General features: G+C 47.2%; 1 protein-coding gene across 1 annotated transcript in view; it reads left to right on the plus strand.

Moving 5' to 3' along the window:
• Positions 1 to 14,042, plus strand: part of LOC147679786 (myoferlin-like) — a 3,853,508-nt gene that overhangs the window by 2,968,862 nt on the left and 870,604 nt on the right. The gene's annotated exons all lie outside the window — the stretch shown is intronic.

The following is a 14,042-nucleotide window of genomic DNA, read 5'->3' on the forward strand; positions in this document are numbered from 1 at the left end:
CGGAAATGACCCCACTACTCCATAACTGGGACCCGCACAGCGCTCTACAAAATGACCTTTCGTAACCCCGTCAGTTGCACTCTGGGATGGACATGCAGCGACGCTGATGTTCCTTGAGCATGACCCGCAGCGCCTGGTATCCCAGTACTGGTAGTTCCCAGATCAGCACAAAGGTCTGACAATGCTCCTCGGTCCTGATCTGCAGCTACCGATATATTCCGATACTGGGATCTACTCACGGCCCTGTCGGTGCACCCCGATCCGACCTACCCCACCCCTGCCGTTCCAGTACTGGTGCTACCGCACATCTGTACTGATGCGCCTCAGTTTTGACACGCAGCAGCAGCACTCCTTGCCATTCCAGTACTGAAACCCAAAAGATATCGGCCATTCTACCGCCGTTCTGTCATTGAAGTACATTCAACTCATTTTTTACAATATCATAATCGAGTTTTCCTGTTTAAGCGTTCAGTCATCCTACACTTTCAAACGCATAATGAGTTTCACTGGGGGACTTCCAAATCATTCAATATTTAAGAAGCGATCAGGTAGCCATGCTAAATATTGTGAGCATTTAATCAGTGTGACAAGTAGAGAAATGCAGGTCATTATTTTTACAAACGTGACCTGTCTTTATGCCAAATTAAAAGTTTAAACCAGTTGTCCGATTCTGAACAAATGTATGTGTGCCTTATATTAAACTGATGTGTAGAGTAAATATGTAAAAAGTAACTGTACATTGTACTGTCTAGCACTGGCCCCGTTACATGTTCCAGTCAACGCCTGATGACATGGTGTGGCATATTTACAAGGGGATAGCACCACCAGAACGTCACTTTGAGCGACGTTCCGGTGGCGATATAACCTTCTCCATGTGTACGCTGTCTTGTAAATAAGGGCACTTTACATGTATTTCTTAGCCTGAAAGGGGCGTGCAATGGGTGTTGCTGTGCACATATGCAATAATTTCCTGTACCGCAAGCACCCTTGCACTATGGTGCAAGGGGGCCTGTGCTGGCCCTAGGCAGATCAATTTAGCGCAGGTGCTAGGGAAAACACACGGGTGCGACATATTCTAGTGAATACAGCGCCTCCATGCATTTTGAAAATGTCAAAGTGCGGCACTGCCAAATTTGGTACAGCTCCACGCTCCAACATTTTCTTGTTAATATTCTCCTGTGTTCCGTATAATCTTGCTTCAACAGAACCGAACACACTGTACTGTTGTATTGCTCTGTGGGCAGCACCCTGGGGCATATTTACAAGAGCATTGTGCCCCTGGAGCATCACGTTTTGCGATACTCCATGGCGCTGTGTCCTCCTCCATATTTACAAGGTGGTGCTAACCCACTTTGCAAGGCTTAATGCTGCCTTGTAAATATGGTCCTCCTCGGAGCCGTTTTTACTGCAAAAGGGCATGCAATGGGTGGTGCTGGGGCGTTCCCATGCAACACCCTGTGCTTTTTGACACTGTTCCAGATTTACAAGGATTTGTAAAACTGAGGCAGCTCCAAAAAGGTACGCTTCCCCAGTGGAAGTGGAAGAGTGGTGCAACGAGGAGAGATACTTATATCTCTCCTCGTTTTTTGCCCTTTCTATATGTGCTGCATTCTGCAGCACAACTAGAAGGAGCAAAACCCTCTTGATGAATGTTTGTGTGCAGGAAGGTTGCCCTTCCTGCTCAACAACAATCATCCCTGCAATGAGTGCCTGCACTGGCGCTGGGCTGCTTTTTTTATGCTGGTGGAGGGAGAGGTGCAAGAATGTGCCGTATTGTAGTAAATATGGTGCATTCCTGTACTTAGAAAATTGCACAGCTCAGCACAGCAAAATTGCTTGCGGCGCAGTGCTGCACCATTTTGTTGTAAAAGTGCCCCCTTGTATTTAGTATGCTCCTACACATGTCCTTTGTAAAGGGCTGTACTCTTTAGAACTAAGGGGCATACTTACAGGACAATGACACAGCACAGCACTGTAAGCCATCTTCTGCACCATTAGGAAAGTGCACAGATGCATTGTATTTACAATACGATGCATCCCTGTGCTTTCCTCTGTGCCGGTAAACTATAGGTTGACTGCGTTGCAGTGATGATTGCTTTTATGCAGGAAGGAACACCGTCCTGCACAAAAACAAAAATTGATGGCATTTTCCTCCTATGTGTGCTACAGAATGCCTTTATTTCTCCTTTTGATGCCTCCCCTGGGGAGGCGTTAGAATCTGACGCATTCCTAGGTTTACAAAACCTTATAAATCTGGGAATGAGCCTGAATCCATAGGTGTTGCATGGGAACACCCACAGCAACACCCATGGAATGTCCCTTTCATACAGAGTAATGTGTGAAAGTGGGCCATATTTACAAGGACATAAATTGCCATGCAGGGTGACTTTTTGTGGCCTTGTAAATATGGGCCAGCACACTGCGCATTGGAGTATCTAAAAAAAAGTGACACTCAGGTAGCTCAAGGGGCTTGGCATAGGCCTGTACCATCAGTTTAGAGATTAATTATGGATCATGTACATCAGTAGCATGCCCGTTACCACTAGGTAATAGCGAAATCCCCTAGCATTTGTGTTCTAAGCAGCATATCGTTTGGAGCTGCTTAAAACGTTGTGCATGAAGTATTTTGGAGCTTCCTGATTTCTGTTGTATGATTTTGTGATGTGTACATTTTCCTCAGACTCTTTTCCTCATGAATGTCGTTCGAAACATCAGACTATGCAACACTATTTCACATCAGTGGTTCTCCAACGCCACCCGGTGGTCGAGGTGGCTCTACTGGAGATGACGACATTGGAGTTTGTAAGCAGCGGAGTGGAATGTATGAAATAATATTTCTGTTCAAGGGACAAAATGCTACATAAATCTACAAACCTTGTAAAACAATCTACTTATACCACCAACTCCCTACGGGGCATATTATCAAGGAACGGCGATAAAATTATCGCCGCTTTAGCAGCAGAAAACTGTCGCTAAAGCGGCGATAATGGGTTTGATAATATGCCCTTGAGAATTCCAATAGAAGCCCATGTTCACACCAGAACATGGTCTTCTATTGGAATTCTCAAGGGCATATTATCAAGCCCATTATCGCTGCTTTAGCGACAGTTTTCTGCAGCTAAAGTGACAATATTTTTATTGCCTTTCCTTGATAATATGCCCCTTGATCTCTTAAATGGACCTACAGTGAAACAGTTGCCAATCGTGTGCTTTTGATACATATTGTGCATGGCCATGTAGGCAAAGTGGGTTTAAGTTAGGTGCTTCAGGATAGTTGATATGCCCATTGATGAGAGGGTAGATCTGTCAGTATAACTGAATGAATTTACTGTTGAGATGGTTGAGTACAAATCTGTGTTGTGCCATGATGGTGCTTGGAGTTGTGTCTCAAGTGCACTGTTGTTGAGCAAACGCTTCACCAACGGAGTGGCTTGTAGCAGTTCCTCTTGTATGATAATGCCATTTTGACCTCTAAGATGTCCCATGTTTAGGATATAAATACTGTGGTACCAAGATCTGGTAAATGTAGGATTGTCCTGTAGGAAAGAAGCACCAGGAGAGGCCAGTGCTATTTACACTGCTAAATAACCAGATCCCACACTATCCTACTGGTTGAGTCTACGATATCAACAAATATTGAACAAGCACACTTGACACCATCGGCCCCTTGGCCAAAATGCATCTATACAAGCAACATGCTTGGCCTACCTGCCGGCTGGGGGCTTAAGACTCCCTACCTGCCGGCTTGGATACACCTGAGCTGCCCATTTCTCTCACCCCGACTGGCTTCAGTGACCGTCCAAGAAGGCAAGACGATGATATATACAAAAACTTTTTTTTCACAGGGCAAGATAGGAGTAAGACGAAGATGTCATCCATATGTCGAGGCCTCAGGTAGCATCAAGACATTCTTGGTGCGGATGTATGATGTTACAATGCATGCTTTTACCACGCATGCCTTTACAACGCGATTTTTACAACGCATGCCTTTACAACGCATAGTGCTTTGGGGCGCTGGATAGTGAATAGTTTAATTTACTATTCCAACTCCAGTCCCAGTGGATAGTAGGGAAGGTGTTGGATAGTACATTAAACCTATTCCCTATCCTAGAGCGCCCCCCATCGCAATGCGTTGTATTGGTTTGCGTTGTAAAAGTTGCGTCGTAATGGTAGTGTGTTGTAAAAGTTTCATTGTAAAGGTTGTTTACCTCTTGGTGCAAGGAGGGCAACATGGAAGAGTTGGAGACTGAGGAACAGTGATACCTGATAACACTTGTTGACGTCAACTCTAAAGGGGACCACTGAGTCTTCCTCACAGGCAGTCTGGTTATATGTAGAAGGTCGCGCGAAAGAAACAGAAGAATCTCCTGCACAGCTGTCTGGAAGAATTGGCTGCTTGGAAGAGCATAGAGAGATTTACTCTGGTTCGAAGAAGTGGGGGTGACGTAGAACCTCCCCCTGGCTCTTCAAGTATATGTGAGAGCTACCTGAAAGGGGAGCCATCCTTCTCAACACCGAGTTTATTCTAAGGCCAAAAATGAAACTCTAGCATTTTGAGTACATAGGTGAATTCACTCTCTGGGAGATTAAAAAGTTTCTCACAGTCACTGAACTCTATAAGAGAGTTGCAACAGCACCAAGCACTCAAAGACGCTAAATGCACACATGGGGCCTCATTTATGAAAAGTGATGCATCGCTGCGTGAAAACAGCGAGACGTCACTTTTCACTGCGCCCTCCTTGCGACACCAATGATGCGTCATATTTACAGTATGACGCATCATGGCGCAAGGAGTTACAGAGACGTCAGTATTTCTGATGTATCTGTATGGCGCAAAAGTGCCGCATTGCTGGACTGTGTCACAAAAGTGACGCAACTCCAGCAATGTGTCCTTTCACATGGGGCAAGCCCCATGTGAAAGGGCCTGCGTCAGTCTTATGCCCGCTGTGAGGCAGGCGTAAGAAATTGACTCATTTGTTTTCTAGAAGTGGCACAGTGAAATCTTATAGATTTCACTGCGTCACTTCCATGACCCTTTCTTGTGTCAAAACGCCCACCCTGCATACATTGCACCTGGGGCAGGTATAATGTGGCGCGGGGGTTTAGAAAGTGACGCATCTACCTAGATGCGTCACTTTGTAAGTATGGCGCAACATGGCACATTTTTTACGCCACTGGTGCATCACAAAAAGTGACGCACCGGCAGTGGAAAAGTGACGCACATCCTCATAAAAGAGGCTCTTGATTTTTAAGGGGGAATATTACCCCTCTCATAGTCATTAGTGGCGCAGAGGGAGGTCACTTAAGAGAGAACTAATACATCTATTAGTGTAGTATTTTTTAGCCTAATGTTTTAAGAAATGTAGAAGTAAATACAAAGAAATGAATAGTATAGGTGAGAAAAAGCCTGCGAGGGAAAAAGAAAGAAAAATATAAGTTTTGGGATTGGAGATTTTATTGTTGCTTTGCCTGTGTTTTATAGATGATCCACAGAACAGACAAGGGCCACTGGCTCCAACTGTGGTAGTTGAGATTGTTTACCATTCGTTTTGTGGGGTCCATCCTACTATGGCTCTGCAAACTGGGTAAGAACAACGCTTCTCACATTCGACTCTCTGGGTAGCGAGAGTAAGCACTTACAGGCTTCTGAGGTAGCTGGTGTTGGGGAACCTGAGGTCAGAACTCAACAATAAGCCAACAGATACAATAACTTCAATGTCCAGCCCAGTGCTGGTCTTTGGGAAAAATAAAACTTTTTAATTGCACAGCACTACTCAATACTGCACAATTCAGTCACATTAAGTCAATTACAGTATGGTATACTTGATCACGGTTCTCTTCTAAGGTGACCCTAGTTGGATCTGTTCCCCAGCAGAACTAAGATAGAAGCATGAATAAGGCTCAGAGGCAGATTACGTTTCCCCACCTGTCAAATGAGGAATCGGTCACTGTTTACTCAGGTTCTAATTGCCAGTCTTCAGTCCTTCACATTTCTTCAGCACAAGCTCAGTGGCTCAAACCCACCCAAGGCAGAGGCCCACAGTGATGGTGTACAGCTTCACTGATGGCCGCCCACCTTGTAGGGTTTAAGCCGTGTGGCACCTGTCACCGTGCCATTTTAGTTACCTGCCCGCACCTTGTAAGCTTATGGTGTGTCGAGGGCAACCTCGGCTCGAAGTTGTGCATGGGCTGAGGGAGCTGTCACTAAAGCTGCATGCGGCCTAGCAGTTGACTCCATTGAGCGCGACTTCTCGAGGTCCTGGTTTCGATCGAGGAGGAGAAGGTCATAGGACCACTTCAGGAGCCCTGAGTCCTCTTCATTGCTCTCGAGGTCCTCGGGACACTCAGGGACGAGGCACAAAAAGAAAAAGAAGTATAAGTGGACTTCAACTTCACCATGTCTGTCGAGGATTGATGAGACAAGGGAGGAACATCAAATTTCCAGGCAGGGTTCTCCAGAGCCTGGTGCAACTCCCTGACTCCCTTCATTTCCAGGAGCCGGAGCGACCCTGCTCAATTGAAAGAATTTTGCATGGCCATGCGCTGAGTATTTAAGCAGGCCAATCCCTCTGGTGCACCTTGGGGCCCCACAGAGCTAAAGGAGGCTCTATCGGGCTCCGCCCCAATGGCTTCGGCGTCGGCGGCTGTGGAGTTTCATGGATCCGATTCCAGGTCTGTGCCTGTTGTGCCAACGTGACATTCCCCGGCGCTGCCCCTGAAGTTGATGCTGCAAGCACCGCCAGTGCCAGGCCAATTCTGATTCCAACAACTTGGAGTTGAATCGATGTCAGTCAATGTCGACTCAGGTGCTGACGAATCCCAGACGCTCGAGGTTGTTGCCTGTTCATTTAGAAGATGTTTCTGGCATGGGAGAAGAGTCTTTGGTGGACCCTTTAGAACAGCAGTTTGACACTCCTGTTGAGGATTTGGACTGGTATGCGGAGCTTGCTGAGGCCAATGGTCTGGGCACCTCTCAGATACTTGTATACCCTCTCCAACTACTGTGGCTACGGAAGAGGGAGCTTCTTATGTTATGGTGGTAAAGAGGGCAGCCGGTTAGGTTTAAGCCATGTGGCACCTGTCACGGCGCTATGTCGGTTACTGGCTCGCACCTTGTATGCTTATGATGTCTCGAGCGCGACCTCGACTCGAAGTCGTGCGGTCCAGCAGTCAACTCCATTGAGAATGACTCCTCGAGTACCTTGTTCTGATCGAGGAAGAAAAGGTTACGGGACCACTCTAGGAGCCCCAAGTCCTCTTTGTTCCCCTCGAGGTCCTCTAGACACTCAGGGAAGAGGCACAATAAGAAGAAGAAGTCTAAGTGGACTTCAACTTGTCAGTCGAGGATTGATGAGACAAGGGAGGAACATCAACGTTCCTGGTACGGTTCTTCTGAGCCAGGTTCCACGGTTAGCCTCCTCCCATTTCCAGTATCGGGAGCGAGCCCGCTCAAAGTAAAGAATTTTGTGAGGCCATGCTCTGAGTATTTGAGCAGGGCAAACCCTCTGGTGCACCTTGGGGCCCCACCTGGCTCCAAGGAACCATACAGGAAAGTTGATGTTCCTCTCTTGTCTCATCAATCCTCGACTGGCATGGTGAAGTTAAAGTCCACTTAGACTTCTTCTTATTGTGCCTCTTCCCTGATTGTCCTGAGGACCTCGAGTGCAACGAAGAGGACTCTGGGCTCCTGGAGTGGTCCAGTGACCTCCTTTTCCAGAATCGAAACCAGTTGCCAGCAGATGCAGTGGAGTGACTCCTTCACTCCAAAGCAGATCACTCCAGATGTCCTGGATGCCTACAGGTCTGGTGAAGATCCTGGAAGAAGCACAGACCGAGATGACAAAGAAGACTTGCAGAACAGTGAGACCAGGAGCAGCAGGAGTCTTTGATTTATGTGTCAGTCCCTAGTAAAGTGCACTGTGAGTGCCAGGGCCTATAAATCAAATGCTGCCGCACTGGATTGTGCCACCCAAGCAAACATCCCGGAGAGTGTGACTCTGGCCTGCCATTGCAGAGCCTGTGTGCAGCCTGGGGCTGACATGTCGACTTGGCAAGTGCCCACACTTGCAAGTCCCTAATCCTTCCCTTTTCCACATGTGAGTCGCCCCTAAATTAGGCCCAAGGTACCACCATGGGCAGGGTACATTGTATGTCAAAGCTAGGATGCTCTGGTGTGTGCGGCATGTCCTGATAGTGAATTACAGCCTACTTTGTTTTTTCACTGTTGCAAGGTTACCTGTTCCCCATAGGCTAGAGTGGGCAGTTTGATTATAACTGCCCACTCTGTCAGCTGCCTTCGACGCGGTCTGCCACCACACACTACGAACACGCCTCCACGATGCCGGGATCCAGGCCCTGGACTGGACCACCTCCTTCCTCTCTGGCAGAACACAGAGCGTCCGCCTCCCCCACCTCCGGACCTGAAGCCACCAAAATCATCTGCGGCGTACCTCAGGGATCATCCCTCAGCCCAACGCTGTTTCACATCTACATGGCACCGCTCGCCCACGTCACCCGACTGCACAACCTCAACATCATCTCCTATGCCAACTACACCCAGCGGATCCTCTCCCTCACCAAGGACCCCCACACCTCTAAAACCAACCTCCACAAAGGAATGAAGGCCGTCGCCGAATGGATTAAGAGCAGCAAACTGAAGCTGAACTCGGACAAGAAGGAGGTCCTTATCCTCTGACCCACCCCCCTCGGGTTGGGATGACTTCTGGTGGCCGACAGCACTGGGAATAGCTCAAACACCCACCCACCACGTACGCAACCTAGGGGCAACCTCGACTCCACCCTCTGCATAACAAAGCAGGTGAACACCGTCTCATCCTCCTGCTTCAACACCCTCCACATGCTCCGCAGGATCTACAAGTGGATCCCCACCGAAAGCATCCTAGGACCAGTTTCTGGCTATCAGCCTTCATCAGCCAGGATAGCTTGACTCCAGTGGCGTAGTGAGCATGAAAACCCACGTCTGGGCATACCCTTTCCACATAGGGTGAACAGCAAAACACACAAAATGATGGGCGGAATGTTACACAATGGCAAAACATTCACCCCTAGTCACAGATCTGGGTTTAATTCATCGTTATTTTGCTCACCACATTTCGCTGACGTGGGTCCCGTGCTCACTACGGGCCCGATTCACAGAATGAACTTAAGACTCAATCCTAAATTTACTACTATTTTGGTATTCACAGAATGCACTTACTACTTTTGGCATTCACAGAATGCACTTACTACTTTTGGCATTCACAGAATGAACTTACTACTTTTGGTATTCACAGAAGTTAGGATTTTGTCTTAAGTTTGACTTAAGACAGACTTAAGACAAACTTAAGACAGACTTAAGACAGACTTAAGACAAAATCCTAACTTCTGTGAATACCAAAAGTAGTAAGTTCATTCTGTGAATACCAAAAGTAGTAAGTGCATTCTGTGAATGCCAAAAGTAGTAAGTGCATTCTGTGAATACCAAAATAGTAGTAAGTTTAGGATTGAGTCTTAAGTTCATTCTGTGAATCGGGCCCTACGCCACTGGAGCCAAGCTATCGTGGCTGATGACGGCTGCTAGCCAGAAACCGGTCCTATGATGCTTGATTCTTGTCCAGGGAAGACATGGCTTGGCAGTTCAGGCTGGACTGTACCCATGAGGCACAGGGTCAAAACTGATTTGCATATGGCCATGTCTGAACTGGGGTGGCGTGGTAAGCAACATAACAATGGATTTAACCCAGATCTGTGAGTAGGGCTGAATGTTTTGCCAATGTGCAACATTCCGTCAATCATCTTGTGTGTTTTGCTGTTCGCTCTATGTGGGAAGGGTATGCCCAGACGTGGGTCCCGTGCTCACTACGCCACTGTAGTCAAGCTATCCTGGCTGATGATGGCTGATAGCCAGAAAATGGTCTTAGGATGCTTGATTCTGGTCCAGGGAAGACATGGCTTGGCAGTTCGGGCTAGACAGTACCCATGAGGCACAGGGTCAAGACTGATTTGCATATGGCCATGTCTGAACTGGGGTGGCGTGGTGAGCAAAATAATGATGGATTAAACACAGATCTCTGACTGGGGGTGAATATTTTGCCAATGTGCAACATTCAGTCCATCATCTTGTGTGTTTTGCTGTTCGCCCTATGTGGGAAGGGTATGCCCAGACGTGGGTCCCGTGCTCACTACACCACTGGAGTCAAGCTATCCTGGCTGATGACGGCTGATAGCCAGAAACCGGTCTTAGGATGCTTGATTCTGGTCCAGGAAAGACATGGCTTGGCAGTTCGGGCAGGACTGTACCCATGAGGCACAGGGTCAAAACTGATTTGCATATGGCCATGTCTGAACTGGGGTGGCGTGGTAAGCAACATAACAATGGATTTAACCCAGATCTGTGAGTAGGGCTGAATGTTTTGCCAATGTGCAACATTCCGTCAATCATCTTGTGTGTTTTGCTGTTCGCTCTATGTGGGAAGGGTATGCCCAGACGTGGGTCCCGTGCTCACTACGCCACTGTAGTCAAGCTATCCTGGCTGATGATGGCTGATAGCCAGAGAATGGTCTTAGGATGCTTGATTCTGGTCCAGGGAAGACATGGCTTGGCAGTTCGGGCTAGACAGTACCCATGAGGCACAGGGTCAAGACTGATTTGCATATGGCCATGTCTGAACTGGGGTGGCGTGGTGAGCAAAATAACAATGGATTAAACCCAGATCTGTGACTGGGGGTGAACGTTTTGCCAATGTGCAACATTCCGTCCATCATCTTGTGGGTTTTGCAAACCATAGTCAACTAGAAGTCCTATTTCTAACAGGCACCTAATGTTCAAAGCAGTCTGGTGGCACTGGCAAGCGCCCTCATCCCAGCCCAATACACTAAGCGCTGTCTGGGAGTTGGTCACACCTCCTTGTGACAGGCAACCTATTTTGTTCTACCTTCCCTTGCTCGAGCTCAGCTCAGCAGCAGGAGGGCAGAATCATGTCTGAGCTCGGCAGCTGCATTAGCTTGCTGGCAGACCTTGAAAGGCTTTTATCGGGAGTACTGGGGGCGTCCCGGAGGAGCCCCTAGTGCATGGAATCATACCTCCAACACCATTAACTGTGTTTGGGTATGATTTCAACATGTCCAAACATGCCCAGATTCGGCACAGCCACTGCATAGTTATCCTTTGCGTAATGACAGATGGCCACTATGTATATGAAAATGGCTGGCCGCACTTACAAAGCATGGAGAATCAACTCCAGGGTTTGTAGGGGTGTCATGCTCATGCAGGGGCACCCATACACTTATAATTCCGCACCCTGCCTTCACGACTGAAAGGCCTGCCTAAGGGGTGACGAATGGTTTTAAGTGTAGTGACCTCAGATATAAGGAAACCTATATCTGTTGTAAGTGGTGCTAGAACCAACTTACACATGCTGCAATGGCAGGCCTGTAGTCACAATATGAGTGGTCTCTCATGGGTGGCACAATACATGCTGCAGCCCATGGTTGACCCCTGGTGTACCTATGCCATGTGTTCCTTGGTACCATATACTAGGAACTTACAGGGGCACACCAGTAGCGAATTGTGGAGGTACTGAAGTACTCACCATGATAAATTTAGGGAGGAAGCACAGTGACTGGGGTCCTGATTAGCAGTATCCCAGTCAGACTAGTTCAGAAAACATGCAGACACCAGAAAAAAGTGGGAGTAACCATGAATGCAGTCCCTACTTTCCTACAGTGGTTAACAAACCGAAAAGGGTCAGAGGCGGACCCTTCTCTCTTACCCAACCAGATCTCACAGTAGTGACAGATGTGTCACTCCTGGGACGGGGCTGCCAGATGAGGGAGGTGGAGATCAGAGGACTCTGGTCTCCGGCTGAGTTGGGACTCCGCATCAACTTGTTGGAGCTTCAGGCTATCCGACTAGCATTGCAAGGATTTCTTCCCTCGGTCAAGGGGAAGATGGTGCAAATGTTCATGGACAACATGAGCACCATGTGGCACTGGAACAGACTTTGGAACTCCATTCCCCTCTCTCTCCGCTCAGAGCCCAATCTTCTTCCTTTTCGGAAAAAAATTAAAACTCTCTTGTTCAGTAGATAAACACAGTTTCCTCCTCATACACACTTGTTAATCATTAGCACTAGGACGCCTGCGGGTAGCTATCGCGCTTTATAAAAACTTCTTTCAATTCAATTCAATTCAATTCAACAAGCAGGGCTGTGTGGGGTTTTTAACCCTTTGTGAAGAGGCCCTACGTCTCTGGACCTGGCTGGAACAGCAGGGCATGACCCTGGTGGTTCAACACCTGGCAGGTTCTCTGAAAACCAGGGCGGACAAACTCAGCTGTCGATGCCTAGCTGATCAAAAATGGAGTCTCCAGTCGGAGGTGGTTGATCTACTAGGAGGGTTTCAGGTATTCCAGATTAGGACGGGCGCACAGCGAGACACAACAGATCAAAGACCCATAGAGGCAGCAGGGGAGGTAAACGAAGATTACAGAAAAAAACTGAGGTCAGGAACAGCAAGGAAATAGGGAGCGGACACAACGAAGTCCAAGTAGTTAACCTTTCTTCCTTTCCTCTCACTCCCGATATGACCAATCTCCTTTCCAAAGGTTTGAATTTCAATCCCTTTTCAATAGGAGACACATGCCAAACGAAAATAGACCTCTTTAAATTTGTAAGGAGCCTTAAATTGAAAAAATACTTTGCAAGAAAAACCACAAACACTAGAAACGTTAGAAATATTCCTGATGTATTGACAGACAATGTGACGACAATAAAAGATATACAAGCAATTCACCTATTGTTATCCATTACTGAATGTGAAGACAGCCCCTTAGAGATGGGACAACTTTTAGAAGAACTAAACATAGACACAGATCTGGGGGTTGTCAGTGGTTTGAAAAATAGATCCACTTGGACTCCAACACTACCAGGTGGCAACAACATCGACAACTTCCACAAGCGAGTGCTTGATGACATTAACAAACTCAATACAAAAAAACTCAATGCAACATTCACTTTTAAAGATAACCTCACCAAAGGAGAGCGTTTTGCCCTCGCCGCACTAACACAGAATTCCACCATTGTGATCCGCGAAGCGGATAAAGGAGGTAATATTGTGATCATGAATGCGGACGATTATAACAATGAAGTACTAAGCCAACTTGCTGACACCTCTTGTTATGAACAGATTGCACTCAACCCAATGGGCACTCTTACTACATCAATTAACGACCGTCTACATAAGTGGAAAGAGGATGGCTTACTGAATGAAGAAGAATACCTGTACCTTAAGGTACACAAACCGACATTTCCATGGCTGTACACCCTCCCCAAAATTCACAAAGATCTCCCCTTCCCACCAGGCAGACCCATTGTCTCCGGTATAGGGGGACCAACCGAGAAATTAGCAGAGTATGTGGATTTGTTTCTAGGCCCACTAGTTAAGAACTTACCCTCATTCATTCAAGACTCTAAACATATACTGAGTGTTCTCAGTGACCTAGAATGGCAACCCAACACTACCATAGTGACTATGGACGTAGTTGCCCTGTACACGAGCATCAATCCTGTCTTAGGTTTAGAAGCCATAACACGAGTTCTGTCCCACAGACCAGCAACCCTGTGGGCTCATACCCAAATGTTAATATCCATGATGACCCTCATTCTGAACAACAATTTCTTCATGTTTCAAAAGAACTGGTATAAACAAACACGTGGAGTTGCCATGGGCTCCAAATTTTCGCCGTCCTTTGCCAATCTGTTCATGGGTGCATTTGAATCCGACCACATCTGGGGCACCAAGGGCAGCGAATACACCGACTCCATACTATTTTGGGGTCGTTACATTGATGACTGTATTTTACTGTGGACAGGCTCAGATGATCATCTCCAAAGTTTCTTTGAGCATCTCAACCACAACGAGTGGGAATTGAACTTTACCATGAAGTCCAGCAAAACAAGCATAGAGTTTCTAGACCTGGAATTCTATGTACACGACAACAAACTGCACAGCAAACTGTACAGAAAACCCTCGTCCTGTAATGC

This window comes from Lissotriton vulgaris, chromosome 11, assembly GCF_964263255.1.
Source record: "Lissotriton vulgaris chromosome 11, aLisVul1.2, whole genome shotgun sequence".
In the NCBI taxonomy this organism is placed as follows: Eukaryota; Metazoa; Chordata; class Amphibia; order Caudata; family Salamandridae; genus Lissotriton; species Lissotriton vulgaris.